Source organism: Trachurus japonicus, chromosome 12 (genome assembly GCF_045865225.1).
Source record: "Trachurus japonicus isolate A0001 chromosome 12, Traja_1.0".
NCBI classification, from domain to species: domain Eukaryota; kingdom Metazoa; phylum Chordata; class Actinopteri; order Carangiformes; family Carangidae; genus Trachurus; species Trachurus japonicus.
The window spans coordinates 7,890,078-7,905,906 of NC_140918.1; positions in this window are offsets into that span (position 1 = coordinate 7,890,078).

Sequence of the window (15,829 nt, forward strand, 5' to 3'; positions counted from 1 at the left end):
AATCTGCAGAACAACTGTTCTCCAAGATACTTGGAACAACCTACCTGGGTGGGTCAGTTAGTCGGCTTATGTTTACCAATTGTGATTACAAATTGTTGCAGTTGTTAAGGCATTTTATTCATCTTACCATATTTATGTCAGCTGTGAGCCTGCAAATATTGGCTTTAGCTACTGTGTGTCAATTATGAGAGTACCACTTCATGCTTGGCAGAGGTCCACTGTTGATGGTGATGTTGCAAATAAATTCTCAAATGTCCTCCTCTTGACCTCGCTCCCTTTCTATCTCCTCCCCAGACTTCTCCTCATCGTGTCCAAATGACTTTATGATAAGGACAAGACTTGACAGAGGAGAAGAGAGGAGTGGTGCCAAGCTACAGGCAAAACCCACAAAGACAGGCCTGGATGGTCATAGTCTTATAATATAGCTAATATAAGAATAAGACCAAGAAGCTCATCTACCATTTGCAGAAGAATTAAAAATGTAATACTATATGATGTCATGTTGTTCTGGACAAATTGCAATGTTTGCACAAAATACCTTTTCCACCAAGGAAATCTACCTAACTAAATAAATATGTTTATTTAGTGATATTTATTCACCATATCAATGTGTTTCAGGGTTGGATATTATCCTGCCTGCGTTTTTGAGTGTTGCTGCTGCTGTGAGCAGTGAGCCTGCATTGAGTCTGTCAGTGAGGATGATGTGCCATGCACACTTGTCTCTGGAGACGCTGCTGTCCCTGTATGGTCAGCAGGTATCATGGGCTCAATCCCCACCAGCTGTGAAACATTTACAGACAAGGGAGCAGTCAGGGTGCTCAGGGAACACGTGAGTGCTCCGCCTTCATTTATTGTTATGGTTTTCCAATAATAATAAAAAAGAGAGACTCAAACCCGTGCAAAATAGTTTCAATATGATTTAGTTGAATCTTTTTTTATGCAGAAATATTAGTTTATATTATCATATTGAAAATCACACACAAAAAAAACAGTTTTATGTTGCATGTACAAAGCCAGGCTATAGACCAAATAGATAACCTTCTTCATAGCAGGCACCTTGACTTGCCTTGTGTGAAAGACCCAGGTGTTGCAGTTAAAATTAATGATGCTGTATTCAGGAGTAGGAGTAGGAGTTTTTAAATTTTTGACACATGTGGCTTCCTACTGTGCCAAATGCCTTCAGTGAAAAGCCAGTTTAAGCTGGAGGAGACATTTTAATTTCTGTAGTGTGCATCATTACACCAGGTCCACAGATGTCTCATGCTATTTCTCAGTGTTGTTTTGAATTTGAGTAATGTATTATTGTCTTGGAAATGGTACAATGAGTGTAATGTAACGTTAAACATAGTGGCGCGACCGATGTTTGAGGTGGCCTCTCAGTGAAAACACCGGCCGTGCAGTGCGACTGGGTATCACTGTAAAGTGGATGACACTGTCGAGAGATGTTATGCACTATAGCTTTAAAGAGGTATGTAGGATTTTTACCTTGACTACTTTAATTAAACAGCTTCAGAGTAATCATGATGGTTAAATATATGACTTATCATTTGCTACAGGGAGAATCGAGGCTCTCTGCCTTCCACCTAGCATCCCGGGCTGAAAACTAACCTCTTGTGTCCCTGCTCTCGTCTTGGTGGCACCGCGACACAAACGCACCCTGTAGCCCATAATCTCTATGACAGATAAGACTACATAAATGTAAACATTGTAACATGTCATATTGTATCGTATATGCAACGTTATCCACCGCTCCATGGCTGGGAGGAGGGTTAGTGAACTTGTATAGTTCCCCTCCAATCCAACCTACAGCAATACTCAGTACAAAACTGACAACATTTTAACCCCTGATTTAATAAGCAACATTGCGTTAAACTGTTTTACTAAGCTAATTATCTGGTTTATCCTATGAGAAATGAATACCACAACATTTATTTTATTGGTAGCATTTTAGGAATATGTTGCTCATACTGGGATCCCGTGGATCTATGTATCTTGTACTGAGCTGAGAGGTGTGGAGGTGGTTCCTCTCATGTTTAGACCTGTAATCCTGAACTAAACCTGGTCTGGACTGAACCTTTTAACTGGTGTCAGCACAGCTCGATTTGAACTTGAGCCTCAGCAAAGAGAGGTAGTTAACCCAATAATCCTTTGTGCTTTGCGAGGCCAAGTAAGGCCTCATTTTTGCCTTTGTGGTAGAAGGACTGTGTATAGGCTACAGTATAGCTACAGCATAGCCTGTCTGAGGTATTGAGGTATTTCTTCAGTTCAGAGAGCTAGCATGGTACATTTTCTCTGTTAGCCTCCTGGATAACATGGTTTAAAGCTAATAAGCTGTCAATATCAGTGTTTTTCGCCCATACGCAAGTGCTACGTTTACATTAGCTTGTGGATACTACAATAAGCAGTGGTGGAATGTATACTTTTAATAGACTCATACTTTATTTGAATATTTTCAAATATTAGTTAATGTTATATCCAATATTTAATAACTTTAGTTACAGGTTATTTTTCAGGTTTAGATAAATGGTCAAATAAAAACTCAATCAATAACTGGCCCACATTGTGAATTTATACATTAATTAAGGTGACGGTTTTACTCAACAATATTAAAGCAGAAGTAAGCGATCCGGTCGTTTTGGCTAATGCTGCGTTCCAGGCAGGCTTTTGAAACCGTAAATTACAGCTTCAAGTCACGACTTACGACTTTGTAGCGTTCCAGGCAACCCACTCGTGTTTTTCCGACCTGTTTTACCTGTGAAAGTCACTATAACGGCCACTCGTAACTTCCCACCCGTGAACTCGTACCAGATCGAACTGGTACGACTTCACAGGTCGGAAAAACACGAGTTGCCTTGAACGCACCATAACGTCCTCGTCCCTACGTCACCACATTCAGGCGCATCCCTTGGCTGCACACACAGCCCTGCATGCCGTTCTCTCTCCTCATTGGATAAAAACTGTAGGATACGAGAAAAGTTTTCTCCTCGGCTCAGAGCAGAGCAGAGGGACTGACAGACCCGTGTTTCGGTCCAAACACTCTATGTAAGTGATTGCTGTTGGAAGATATAACTATTTAAGACTTATATTAACACAAAAATATCGCTTACTTCTGCTTTAAGTAAATAAAAAGTCCCATCTCAACCAGCTGCACCATATAATAGTGCACCAATTAATATGTTGTATTCTGAAATAGGCAGTTGAGCACAATCTTTAGTTATTAATATATTTTGATGCAAATACTTTAGTAATTTTTATTTAAGTAAAATTGTGAATGTATGACTTTTACTTAGTTTAAGTCCTGTATTCAAAATAATTATAAGATTAACGACATGATGGCCCATTGGAAATAACAAAAGTAAACATATTCACATAAACAGAGTTTTGTTTTATTGTATAATTGAATCAGTGACTGATTAATGTTGTTAGACAAGATAAATATTATTTTGTGTGCTGATGTCTATTGCAATAACACTTTTAGAAGCACATCATGTAAAAATATGAATATTTCAAATGTAATATAATATTTAATAAGAAAGGGTAACTAATTACAGTTGTCAAATAAATGTAGTCGAGTGAAAATAATATTACCAGAAGTGGTTCCTCCCTGATTGTGATATATTGAGAATATATGAAGTCACTGTTTGCGTCATGCAAACTTAAATTATGTCTTAACTTTGTCCATCCTTGATTAACTCTGCCAAGAAAGTCATAACACAGAGAGGCTGCGTGTAACAAACACTGTCTTCTTTCCTGACATTAAGGAGCCCTCGAGCATGGCCCTTAAATTCCTTGGAGAGATGATTCCCCAGACAGTCGGAAATATGCTCTGTGTAAACAACCATCCCTGCTACCATCACAGCCAAGACAGTCGACCGACACTCTGACCATGTAGGTAACATATTTGCACGCAGTCCAAGATGACAAGATGCAAAAGCCTTTGAGCACTGGGTCTGGAAAATAAAAGTCAATACCAATTACCTCATGCTTAAGTCTGTACAGATGTAAATAAAACATAAAACTGTATTGATAGGTTGAATATTCTTTTTTTTTTTTTTTTTAAAGTATATTTTTTGGGCTTTTATGCCTTTATAGATAGTACAGTTGAGACAGACAGGAAATGGGGAGGCAGAGAGAGGGGGGATGACATGCAGCAAATGGCGCCCGACGCGGGACTCGAACCGGGGCCGACCGCAGCGAGGACTGTGCCTCTATACATGGGGCGCCCGCTCTAACCACTACGCCACGCGACGCCCCTGGTTGAATATTCTTATCTTAGAATAAGTCTTATCAAACTAAAAACAATAAATGTGCACTAATGCGTTCCAAGGAAAATGTGCACAAGTTGTCTTGCTCTTTTAAATATGTAAATATTAAACTGGACATAAATCTTTCCTGACATATCAGCCCATCGACTGCTACCCCTCTGACACTATTAATAAACCTTTCGGTCCCTGTGAAGCCTGCCAGAGATCTATGGTTTCAAATGGCCCGAACAAAACATCTGTATTTTTCACTTTGTACATTTTTGCTCACTGATCCTGCAGTTCTGGTCTTGACAAGCAGCCTAAATCACTCCCCAGAGCTTTAAAGGAGGCCACACTCAGGCCCATATTGGAGCCATTTCCTGTCTCTGGAGTGGGCAAAAGGGTTGACCCTTGGTGCCCCCTCAATATAAATGCACAAGAACACACTTACATACACATATGCGCACATGCCCTCTTTTAAGACTACACCCCCACAGAGAGAAAAAGGGGAGTCACTTAACATTGCACTGCTGTAAGTGAATTACAGATTCTCTCAATTGCCCACTACGCTGCATCTCGAAGGAGAATAATGGCTGAGAAAATACAATTATATTTAATAACTTGTAATATTTAGAACCCCCAGAAGGCTGAGGAAAAGCAGAATCACAATTTTGGGATCATATGTATAGAGCTTGAAAATAAAGATCCTATCAATTTTCTCGCAGCTCGTTACAATAACAAGAAACAAGATGGGAAAAGAGGCTGAATTGTATAGAAATAATTGGAGAATAAAAGGTCACATCTGCACATTTACCCCTGGGTGATAATGTTTCTTTCGGTGTCTTAGTCTGGTGTGAACAAGCAGTGGATGAAACAGAAGCTCGATGCAATTCATAGTGTGATTACGATAGCAGCACGTCCAAGGACATACTGGCTCCAAGGCCAGGAGGGCTAAATAAGGCCGTATACACACACCACTGACAGCGAGAAAACCAAAATAAGAAAGAGAAAGAATAATGAGGTGAGAGAAAGAAAGCTGCAAAGTAATGTCTGTTTCAACATCTGTTCCAATGAGGCACAATCACAGGAAGTGCTTTGCCTTTGCTCCTTCACAGGGACACGAACAATAAACATAACAATGAGGCAATACATCCACAGCGAATAATGCAATCAACCCAAGAGTAATATAACCTCACAGCCTTATATATAGGACACGGATCAGTAGAAAGTCTATGTACTTGCCAGAAATACTTAAGTCAGATGTATGAAGAAAAAAATACACACCATAATCATTTTTTTGTTTTCTAACATACAACAATTTTAACTATAGCTGGAGTTCGCCTGTATATCAAATAACAATGTGAAAACAATGTAATAGGGGAGTTGTTCACAGTGATGAATGTATAGGGAATTATCAGCAGAGTCAACAGCTCCCCTCAGCTTTTTAGGAAACTCATTGTTGAGATGTCACGTCCACAACTTTTGTTCCCACTGCTCTAATAGTGCTGCGCAGCACTGTAGCAAATGTAAACTGGCATCTTTAGCAACTTGCTGGTGATGAATGTAGCAACTTTTTAGGTTCATATTTCCCTCAGGAGCTAGTAAAGACAACAAAGAGGTAAAAATGTGGATATTATTGAATAAAATCTTGGTATGCCTGTGTTATTTACTCTTCCAAAAGTAACAGTCTTGTTTTGAAATATAAAGTGTTGTGTGAGTCTGTTTGTGGGGCTTGATCAGTTTGTATGAACCTTTAAGTTCTTACGTAGAGGCTGAGACTCATTTTCTAAACCCCCAAATTTACGAGGTTCTTTTTGTGTTTAGCCTCCAAATTTGTGTGATCCTCCCTTTCCTCTGCTCCCCCCCAGTAGATTTCTGCAGGAAGCTTTTAACAATGGGACCACCAGAGGTTCTGAAACCCAGCTGTAAGAAACTCTACACACAACACACACACACACGTACACACACACATGTGCGATCATGTTTACATTTCACGCACACACCCACATGTACAGTACAGCACGGAGAAAGTGAACACAGCTATCCATTATCTTAGACATTGAATAGGACCTTCCACTGTTTGTATGATAAACCCATTGGCTTGACAGTAGATTAACACAGCTCATTCCAGAGACTCCTGATTAGCTTACAGAGACCGGGAACAGCTGACGAGCCAGCAGCACAGCTGACCTCATACTCAACATCTGGTTTATTTGCTCAGCAGAAGTGATGGTCCAGTCACAGCACCCCTGTTCAGTTTAGGGCAAAACAACTGGTGGTAGAAAATGACTCAGTGCATAAATATTATTCTAAGGCACTTGTCCTTTATTTCAGTTCTTCTTTTTTAAGATATTTTAATCTTCTATTACATCACATTTAAGGAGAAAATGTTAAAATATTACTTTTTGCTCCACTACACTTATTTGACATATTATTGGCATAAAAGTTTTTGTTTTTGTTTTTTTTTATAATATCACTGACTGTTATAAGGTATTAGCCCCAGCTTGAACCAGTAATTTCTTCATGCAAAAATGAAAGAAATCAATGCTGTTTTTAGCATCTTAAATACTGTATAACATTTGTAAACATTATTAAATGTTTCCTATTTTCTCAGTTAGTTTTATGTCACCGAATTTCTCTCAGGCTGCTGCTGGGACAAAACATGACATTTCAAGACCTCATCTTGGACTGTTGATTAATGAATAATAATACTAATTGCATATTCAACAATATAGTATTCAATTTTCATTCATTTTTCTGTATGAAAAAGCTTTTATCCTTCAAGCACAGTTCCTGATAGTACTTGCGTACGTTTACCAATATTAGCATACTTTAACACAGCTGCTTTGCTGTTTTTAATGAGGTAAATATCTGAATTCTCCTGCTACTAAAACAGCATAACATCTCAAGTGTTGAAAATGGCTGCGTTCCAGCTATTAATCCTGACCAGATGACTCTTGTGCTGTTCACCAGTTGTGGTCAGAGGCCAAACCATATTCACCTCAAAATACGGCATCTGTGGTCGAAGAAGTCAAGTCAAAGCGAACTTGATGAGGGAGCGCGGAGACCTTATGATCTTAATCATCTTCTGGTTTCACAGGGGGAGGTAGCATAGAGAAGGGTCAAACACACACACATGATATTCCCACCGAGTACCATGGCATATATACCTGAGGAGATGTGACCCCCATTTGCGCCCTTCTCTGCCCCGGGATTCAGACAGAAGACCTGTCAAACTGACCAAAATCCGTCAAAAATTAACTTCTTCACTATTATGACACAGGAATTCGAAAACAAACTGCTTGCACTTTTCAAGCTTGGCTACTTCTTTTACTCTTATAAAGTGTCACATTTGACCAGCAAAATGTTTTACTCGGTCACAAAATTATGTGTTGCTGACTGACGTGTGTGCATGTGCATGTGCTTGTGTGTCATGAATATTTCACTGACACTGTTCATCCTGTCATCTACGACAGAAACCTGGTAATCAGCTCTTCCCTGTTATTTTGAGAAGCTCATGATTGGACAGGCAGGACTGAGTTGGCAAAATAAAGTTTGATTAAAGACATGAGTTTTTTTTTTAAAGTTTAAATAATCACTATGACACTGAAACCACATGAGCAAACTCATAACTAACTCACTGTTGGGTTGCTACAACAGAAAATGTGGCATGTTTCTCTAGGATGATTTTGGGTGAAATTACATTTTTTGGTAATATTTTGCACATGGCTCAGCCCAAGGCCACACTGTCTCCGGCTCTGTGATGGGCCCCGCCTGGCTACAATAGCTGCTTCTTCTCCTTCTTCTTCAACCTATACCACACCAAAGAAAGCCAGTCATCAGCCTAAGCTGGAGGATAGTTGAGTCTGCCACCAGTCTCCCGGCCGTCTCCATATCAGACTTAACTAAAACAATGTAGGTGAATGTCATGTGGCAATTTACTGAATGATCTGTGTGGTCTCTGAAATATATTGTAGATCTGAGCTGTGTCCATTTTGTAAGTCATAGCAAATTCTGAAATGTATTAGGTTCAGAAACCCACTGTAACATCACTGTCTACTTGCTGAAATGTCAGTGATGAGAGAGTTCATAGGTCGGCTGTTTCCAAATTAGAACATTTGGGAAAAACTGGGACATGCTCATCGTTTTCCCATGTAAAAGTGTGACCCTAACATTAGGAGTCAACCCTGGCAGTCCCTATAGTGTGGACCCCCCCCAACCCTCATGCCTCCACCCGTGTCTGCAATGCTGTCATGTCAGATGTCACACCAAGAAATGACTGCACTCTGAGCTGAATATGATATCCTCCAATCACAATGGCTGAGTGGCATGTCAGAAATGTAATGCCACATGCTGGAAACAACTGTGCATGCGAACAAGCCCACGCCCACCGACGTATGTGTAAGCATGTTTGACGACTGTCTGGGGCGAAAGAAAAAAGTGATTATAGCAGTTCTCTTAGGCTACATCATCAAAAGCTTCATGCAATGACTCCTTGAAGGGGGGATTAATGTGATGCTGCCTGCAGGGAGTGACTGCAGTCCAGCTTTGGCACTCATCATTCTTAAAACAATCAATTCCGCTGACTGAAGGCCCACCAAATTTCCTGTATACTGACTATCACCATGGTCTGGGGACAAACTTTGACCAAAATCACATTCCTGTCATTGTTAGGCAGTCGTAGTCATACACAGCAAATCCCAGAAACATAATGGCCTCTAACTTTTGACTCTACTTCCACAACAATGCTGCTTGGACCCTTTGGAGGACACAGGAAGAAACAAGACTAACAATCCACAGTCATTCAAACAGCTTTTGTGAGCCTGGACCTGGATCTTAATTTCTGCATAATAAATGACAATGCTACCATTTTGATGTTAAAGACATAGCCTATAAAGTTTACCATGTTTGCCTTTTGCCCGTCAGTACTTAAAGCAGAAGTAAGTGGTCCGGTCGTTTTCGCTAATGCTGCGTTCCAGGCAGGCTTTTGAAATCGTAAATTTCAAGTCACAACTTACGACTTTGTAGCGTTCCAGGCAACCCACTCGTGTTTTTCCGACCTGTTTTACCGGTGAAAGTCACTATAACGGCCACTCGTAACTTCCGACCGGTGAACTCGTACCAGATCGAACTGGTACGACTTCACGGTCGGAAAAATACGAGTTTCCTTGAACGCACCATAACAGTCCTCGTCCCTACGTCGCCACATTCACGGCGTCCCTTGGCTGCACACACAGCCCTGCATGCCGTTCTCTCTCCTCATTGGATAAAAACTGTAGGATACGATAAATGTTTTCTCCTCGGCTCAGAGCAGAGCAGAGCAGAGTGACTGACAGACCCGTGTTTCAGTCCAAACACTCTATGTAAGTGATTGCTGTCGGAAGATATAACTATTTAAGACTTATATTAACACAAATATATCACTTACTTCTGCTTTAAAGGTACCACAGCGCATACCCTTCTTTGTGCATTAAAGGGATATTCCAACGTAAGCAACCGATCAAAAAGCCACTCCCACAAATAATGCTCAGAACAGCACCAAACGTCATCAACAGTACAAACAGGGTCCCAGCACATAATACGGGGCAAACATCTGTTAGCTTTGCCTGGTTTCTATTGAAAAGAGACCAAAACAACTCACCCACTCTCCTCCAGATATGCTATGCAGCAACTTTCCACGTCCAGGCACTGACATCCAGGCACTGACAACACAGGTCCGAGTCCGTGGCAGCCAGTGACCACACTGACCACTTGATCCCCCCAGGTCCAGCACATAGACTCCTCCGCAGCTCTCCCTCTTTCACTTTTCGCCTCAATTTCCTTTAGCTTGTCTTCAGTAAACTCAGTCTCAAACGGATAGAGGCGCGCATCGAAATGAAACCAGTCGTCGTTGTTCTCAAACTGCATAAACTCAGCCGTTGTCCCTTCTGTGATTTGTCGCCATGGTTACAGGTAGTCAGCTGGCGTGGATTACCGAGTGAAGTAGAGTCCCGCAGGCCGCAGCCGAATGAAAATGCGTGTGTATTACTCCATAAAATAATGCAGTCAAAGTTTCTATGTATCTTGCCTATCAGTTTATAAAAGTTATTATCGAGTGTTCACAAGGAAATGAACGGAATCCGGCATTTTGCGGGAGAAAATCACGTACAGTAAACAAGCGCGAGATTAGACGTGACGTCACACGCGAGAAGACGTTCGTTGCCAAGAGACTGAAGCAGACATCACAGAAGGGACAACCGTATCCATGGAGACAACACGGCTGTAGTTTATGGAGTTTGAGATCAAGGACGACTGGTTTTATTTCGATGGGCGCCCCTATCAGTTTGAGACCGAGTTTACTGAAGACGAGCTGAAGGAAAAGGAGGAGAAAAGTGAAAGAGGGACAGCTGCCCGGTGGAGTTTAAATGCTGGACCTGGGGGAATCAAGTGGTCAGTGTGGTCACTGCCTGTCCATGGCCGCTGAAACCAGATGTTTGTGCTGCCTGTCGGACAGTCCGACGCGTGTTGTCAGTGCCTGGGCGGAAGGAGGAGAGTGGGTGAGTTGTTTTGGTCTCTTTTCAATAGAAACCAGGCAAAGCTAACAGATGTTTGATGCCTTGTATTATGTGATGGGAGTGGGACCCTGTTACTGTTGATGACGTTTGGTGCTGTTCTGAGCATTATTTGTGGCTATGAGTGGCTTTTTGGTCGGTTGCGCGTAGATCAATAGACTGCGCTGTTAGTTATGGTGCGGTCATTGCTAAAGTTGCTACAACTAGAGAAGCTAGCGGTTAGCAGAGATTCAGTCAAAGATTTGACCAGATGATATCACTGTGTGTGGATTCATCAGTTTGCTGAATTTTGTTGAAAGGCAGTAATTCCTTCTCTAAGGATGGATAGCTAATGTCTCAATTACCAACTTCTGTGTCAATCTAATCTACCCTGAAGGTCTTGAGATGTTTAACTGAATATGTGAAAAATGTGACCAGCTGGTTGTCAAATAGTTTATTCAAAAGTGGGCTTGGCATCACCAAACTCACTTGGATACACCACCCTATACTACCACAACTGTCTCCTCAATGTTTTGCACTAATCCATCCAACAGTTGTTGAGATATTTCAGTCTGGACCAAAGTGGTGGTGTTGGCAGTGCATTATATTAAATTAGTGCATGGCATTTTAAAGTATGAAAGGCTGGGCTGCATGTGAAAATGTATTAACTAGATTAACATGCCAAGAGGGCTAAATGCATATGTGGAATTTCAACGTCATGCATGACTATAGGCAGCGATAAAAGATTCACTGCTGTAATGACGAGCAGAGCAGCTTAGTGTGTCTGTGGTTGACTGAAAGTCAGCGGTCAGTGGCCGACTGACTCAGTGTTGTGAGAGTCAAAGGGTCGAGACCCTGTGCAGGATCTTTACAGAGAGAGGTGAAGCTGCAGGGAGATCCCCAGGAGGGAGGAGACTGAAGACACTTCTAATTGCTGCCCACATGTGTCAGATTGTTGTTTTCAGCTGCCTAGGGGGTGTTTGTGGGGTTACTTTGAAGATAGTGTGATAATCATAATCACATGTTCCCATGCATACATCAGAAAATAACTTTAGATTGGTATATGAATGCCAAAGGGGTGAAGCCTTTTAGTGGAAAATGAAATTTTACAAGTTAGTCTCGTCTGAAAACTTTTTGAAGGCGAGTGTAGCATGAGCCCTTGTGTCACTAGACCAGGCAGTGTCTAATAGGAAACAAGGCCTAGATCCACTTATCACACTGGTTTCCATCTGTTTTTTATCATGGGCAATTCCCTATTTGTTGATGACTGTCCAAACATTTATTATAGACACATTTCCAGTATAAAAGAATAAATAAAAGAAGGGGTAATAAGCAGTAACAAGAATAGTGATGTGGGGGTAACACTCCAGAGATTTCCATTTGCTCTACTTGCTCCATTTGCTCCATTTGCTCTGGTTAATGTTAGAGTTCAAAACATAGTCAAAACCTGTTCTCATCAAAGAGGAATCAGTTAGGACGGATCTGCTTTCTTTCACTCTGAGTTGACACAGGACTTTACTGCTCAGTTCATCCCCAGTCATGCTTATAGAAGAGACTCACACTGCTGCTACCAACCAAGAGAAAAAGTAACCAAGAAAGTTGTTTTATCTTAGTCATTTCCTTCGCTGTTTTTTTTTTAGATTAAAAAACAGAAACAACCATCAGAATAAGTCACACTCCACAGTACAAAGCCAACATGTCCTTTTATAGCAATGAGCTATACTGCAGAGGCAAACACAGAAGCAGAAGTGGCTGCACCATTTTGCTTTTGTTAATACCAATGTGCTATTAAGACACTTCTTCATTGTGTATTTTTCTATCAAGTGTTTTATTAGAGATTAAATGGCAGTCGATTGAAAACAGGCCGTTCAAATGGATTAAAAACTGCCAGGACAGTGTATAAACTGCACCAAACACCATTCATTTGGCTCTTGATGGTAACTTAAAGGGGTATTCCGCCAATTTTATTTACAATGGTGAGTTTATTGGAAACCTGGACTTCAAAGTGCAAATTTAAAAGCTTATGCTCAGAATATGGGAAATAAGCATTTGCACGGGAAGCATTTGATTAGAGGTTTATTGGTTGCATTATCGGGAATGTGGGATTCACACTTCACACATTCTTCAACTAGTTTGAAGATGGAATATTTTGACCTCTGCTCCTTTATGTTTTCTCTTTTAATTTGCATTAGTAGATTTATTTTGGCCACTTGGGGGCGGTATAATAAGCTGAAAACACAAAATAAACAACATCATCATCATCATTCATCATCATCATTATCATCATCATAATCAAGTCTTTGTGGCAAACAATGGTAAACAGCTTCCTATTTATACACCCTTAAAGCTAAAACAGTGACCTGGAAGAAGCTAATGCTCTGTTGGGATTACAAGTGAAACTCCTCACATTAGCTTTAGTTGTTTGATCCATTGATAATATGATAATATTGATCATTACTGCTTCTGTCTGTCTCTTGAGAGTCGCACAACTTTATGGAAATAAATTGCTTCAAGATTCATTAGTGGAAGTTAACATGTGTTGTAGCTACTATTTAAATATAGTTACAGTTTTCTGGGTATCAAAACAGTGCACAATACCACCAGGGAATACCATACATAGTATATGTTTACTGTGAGCTGTCATCTACCTTTACACACAAGCACTGTCCTCTTGTATACATTAGAGATTCCTTAGATGCTCGATGTAAATAGCTTTCACTGGAGGGGAAAGGTTGTTATGGGGGGAAGAGGCTCCTCCGCTTAGTTTCAGCATAACCCAGTGATTGAGTCAGTCTGCAAATGAATGTTGTCTGTCAGACTGTATATGAACTGAGCTAATTTCCTTCACTTAAAGGGATTTACCATCCTCGGGATCTACATTTTGTCTTCATTACCTCAGTGGAGCCTCACACCGCAAATAGCAGCTCAGACAGGCTGCACTGATTGAAGAAAAATGTTTTTAGAGTATTTTATTCAAAGACAGTATTTGCAAAATTGAATGAAGACGCCTGTGATTCATTAGGGACCCTGAGAGGCTTGTATCTTGTACACTCCTAATGCTCTCTTCCTGTCTCCATGTATACAGACAGTTACAGGGGGGGAGAGAAGAAAAATGCATTAGAATAGACTTCCATAGCTAATAGAGGAACATGGTACATCAAGCAGAAAGGCAAGGGGACACAGGAAGGGGAGGGAGCTGTGTAAAAGGTCAAAATGAAAACACTAAGGGCTCTTACTACCACTCTATTTGGATTGTGACCATGAGAAAAACACGTATGAGTGGGCTAAGATGTGTGAGAGGATGAGGAAAGGGGGGAGCCGGGTGGGGAAGGGTATGGTGCGGTGAGGAAATGCATGGAAACTAATCAGAGTCTTCCTGAGTCTCAGCCAGAGATATCTGCAGGGCTGAAGACAGGAAGGACTCCTGTAAACTGTTTCATTCACTGGGAGTTCCTCAGATCCTGTCTGGTGCAGATGCATCTCTTTGTGTAAATCTTAAGTCATGCATGTGTTGTGTTTGCATATAGGTTGTGTAACCCCATGTTATTCTTTTTGCTGTATACTCGATAGGCTGCAACAGGATACTGTATGTATGGCAAATACCTCAGTCTGCATGCCAGCTGACGGCATGATCTTCATGTTTGTAGTTCTTTGTATATAAAGAGGTCCATAATATTTACACACAGACATGGAGAAGACTAACAGTGACTGTGCTGCACAGTGAATGAAGAAATGGAGACAGACATGCAGGTGTGCACGAGTTTGGGCATTTATGTGGGTGTCACGACACAGGAAAACACTATAGTGATGAGTGTTTGTGATTACATATTGTCAATGCACATCAGAGGGAAGGAAACTGCGAGATATAGAGCAATGAAAATTGATTTTTTATTTGATTGAATTTAGTTCAGAGGGGTTTTATTCACTTTACAACTTCAAAACCACTGAATGACCTTCACAGTAAAGTCTACAGTAGGTGACCTCAAGGAAAAGCCATTGGATACGGTCCAAGACAACACATTCAGAACAAAACAGAAGCAGCCGTTGGTCACAGGCAACAACAACTGGACTGTAACAATAGAAGCAACACGCCAGAGACAAAAGGACAATAAGAAGTGAGGCAATGTAGAAAGAAACATCACCTGCTACGTCCAGCACCTGTGGAAAAGTTTTTCTGGCTCTGCACATTTTTTTGCAACCGGAGCTGCAGTAGAAGATCGTTGCTAAGTCCTAAATGGTCGGCTATTGATTACCAGTTATTATGAAGGTATCAGTGGGAATCTGCAAGGTAAATACCGGCGGTTCCTACAGGGCGTCACAATGTAGTTTCCTGCTTGTAATTACCAAAATGAGGCTGTTACCAGCTGTTTGCTCCCCAGTAGTTTGATATGACTGGAGTCTGCCACCCGAGGATCTGCATGTTCTACTTATGAACTATTTCAAGATGATGATGATGATGATGAAGTAAAATGGGCAAATTTACGTCTGGAGATGTTGGACAGATTTCAAGCAGCCTGGCTGCGTTTCAGGATTATGGACAGAGCTGCTAGAGCATTGCCCAGAGTTATCACTGTTAAGGCAGATAATCGTTTTGGCTCCTGCATGGTAACACTGCACTTGAATAGTTGCTTGTGTGAACGCCTGAATGAATACTGACCACAACCCTTCCTATTACAATCCCATAATAATCAAAGAGTGATTCTTTTAGTGAGTTCTCCTCAGCTGTCAAACTTGATTCTTCATCACATTTTAAATTTAGACCTTTTCTAACCTACACCTTTTGTAACACTATCAATCACCAGGAGCTGAATCAGGGGATTTTTTTCTACTGTGGTCAAACACAAACAGCTCAACAATTTTTTTTTTTTTTCCTAGTGTGAAAGTGAACTGAACCACGCACTCACACTTCACTGTGAACTCCTGGATGTTGTGATATGTGGCTGCTCAGTGAAAACACGATTTGGTATCAGATCATAAAATTACTGAACAAGATATTTCAGAACTCTATAAGCTTGTTGAGGCTGGTTCATTTTGGCTGTAATCTACCCTACACTG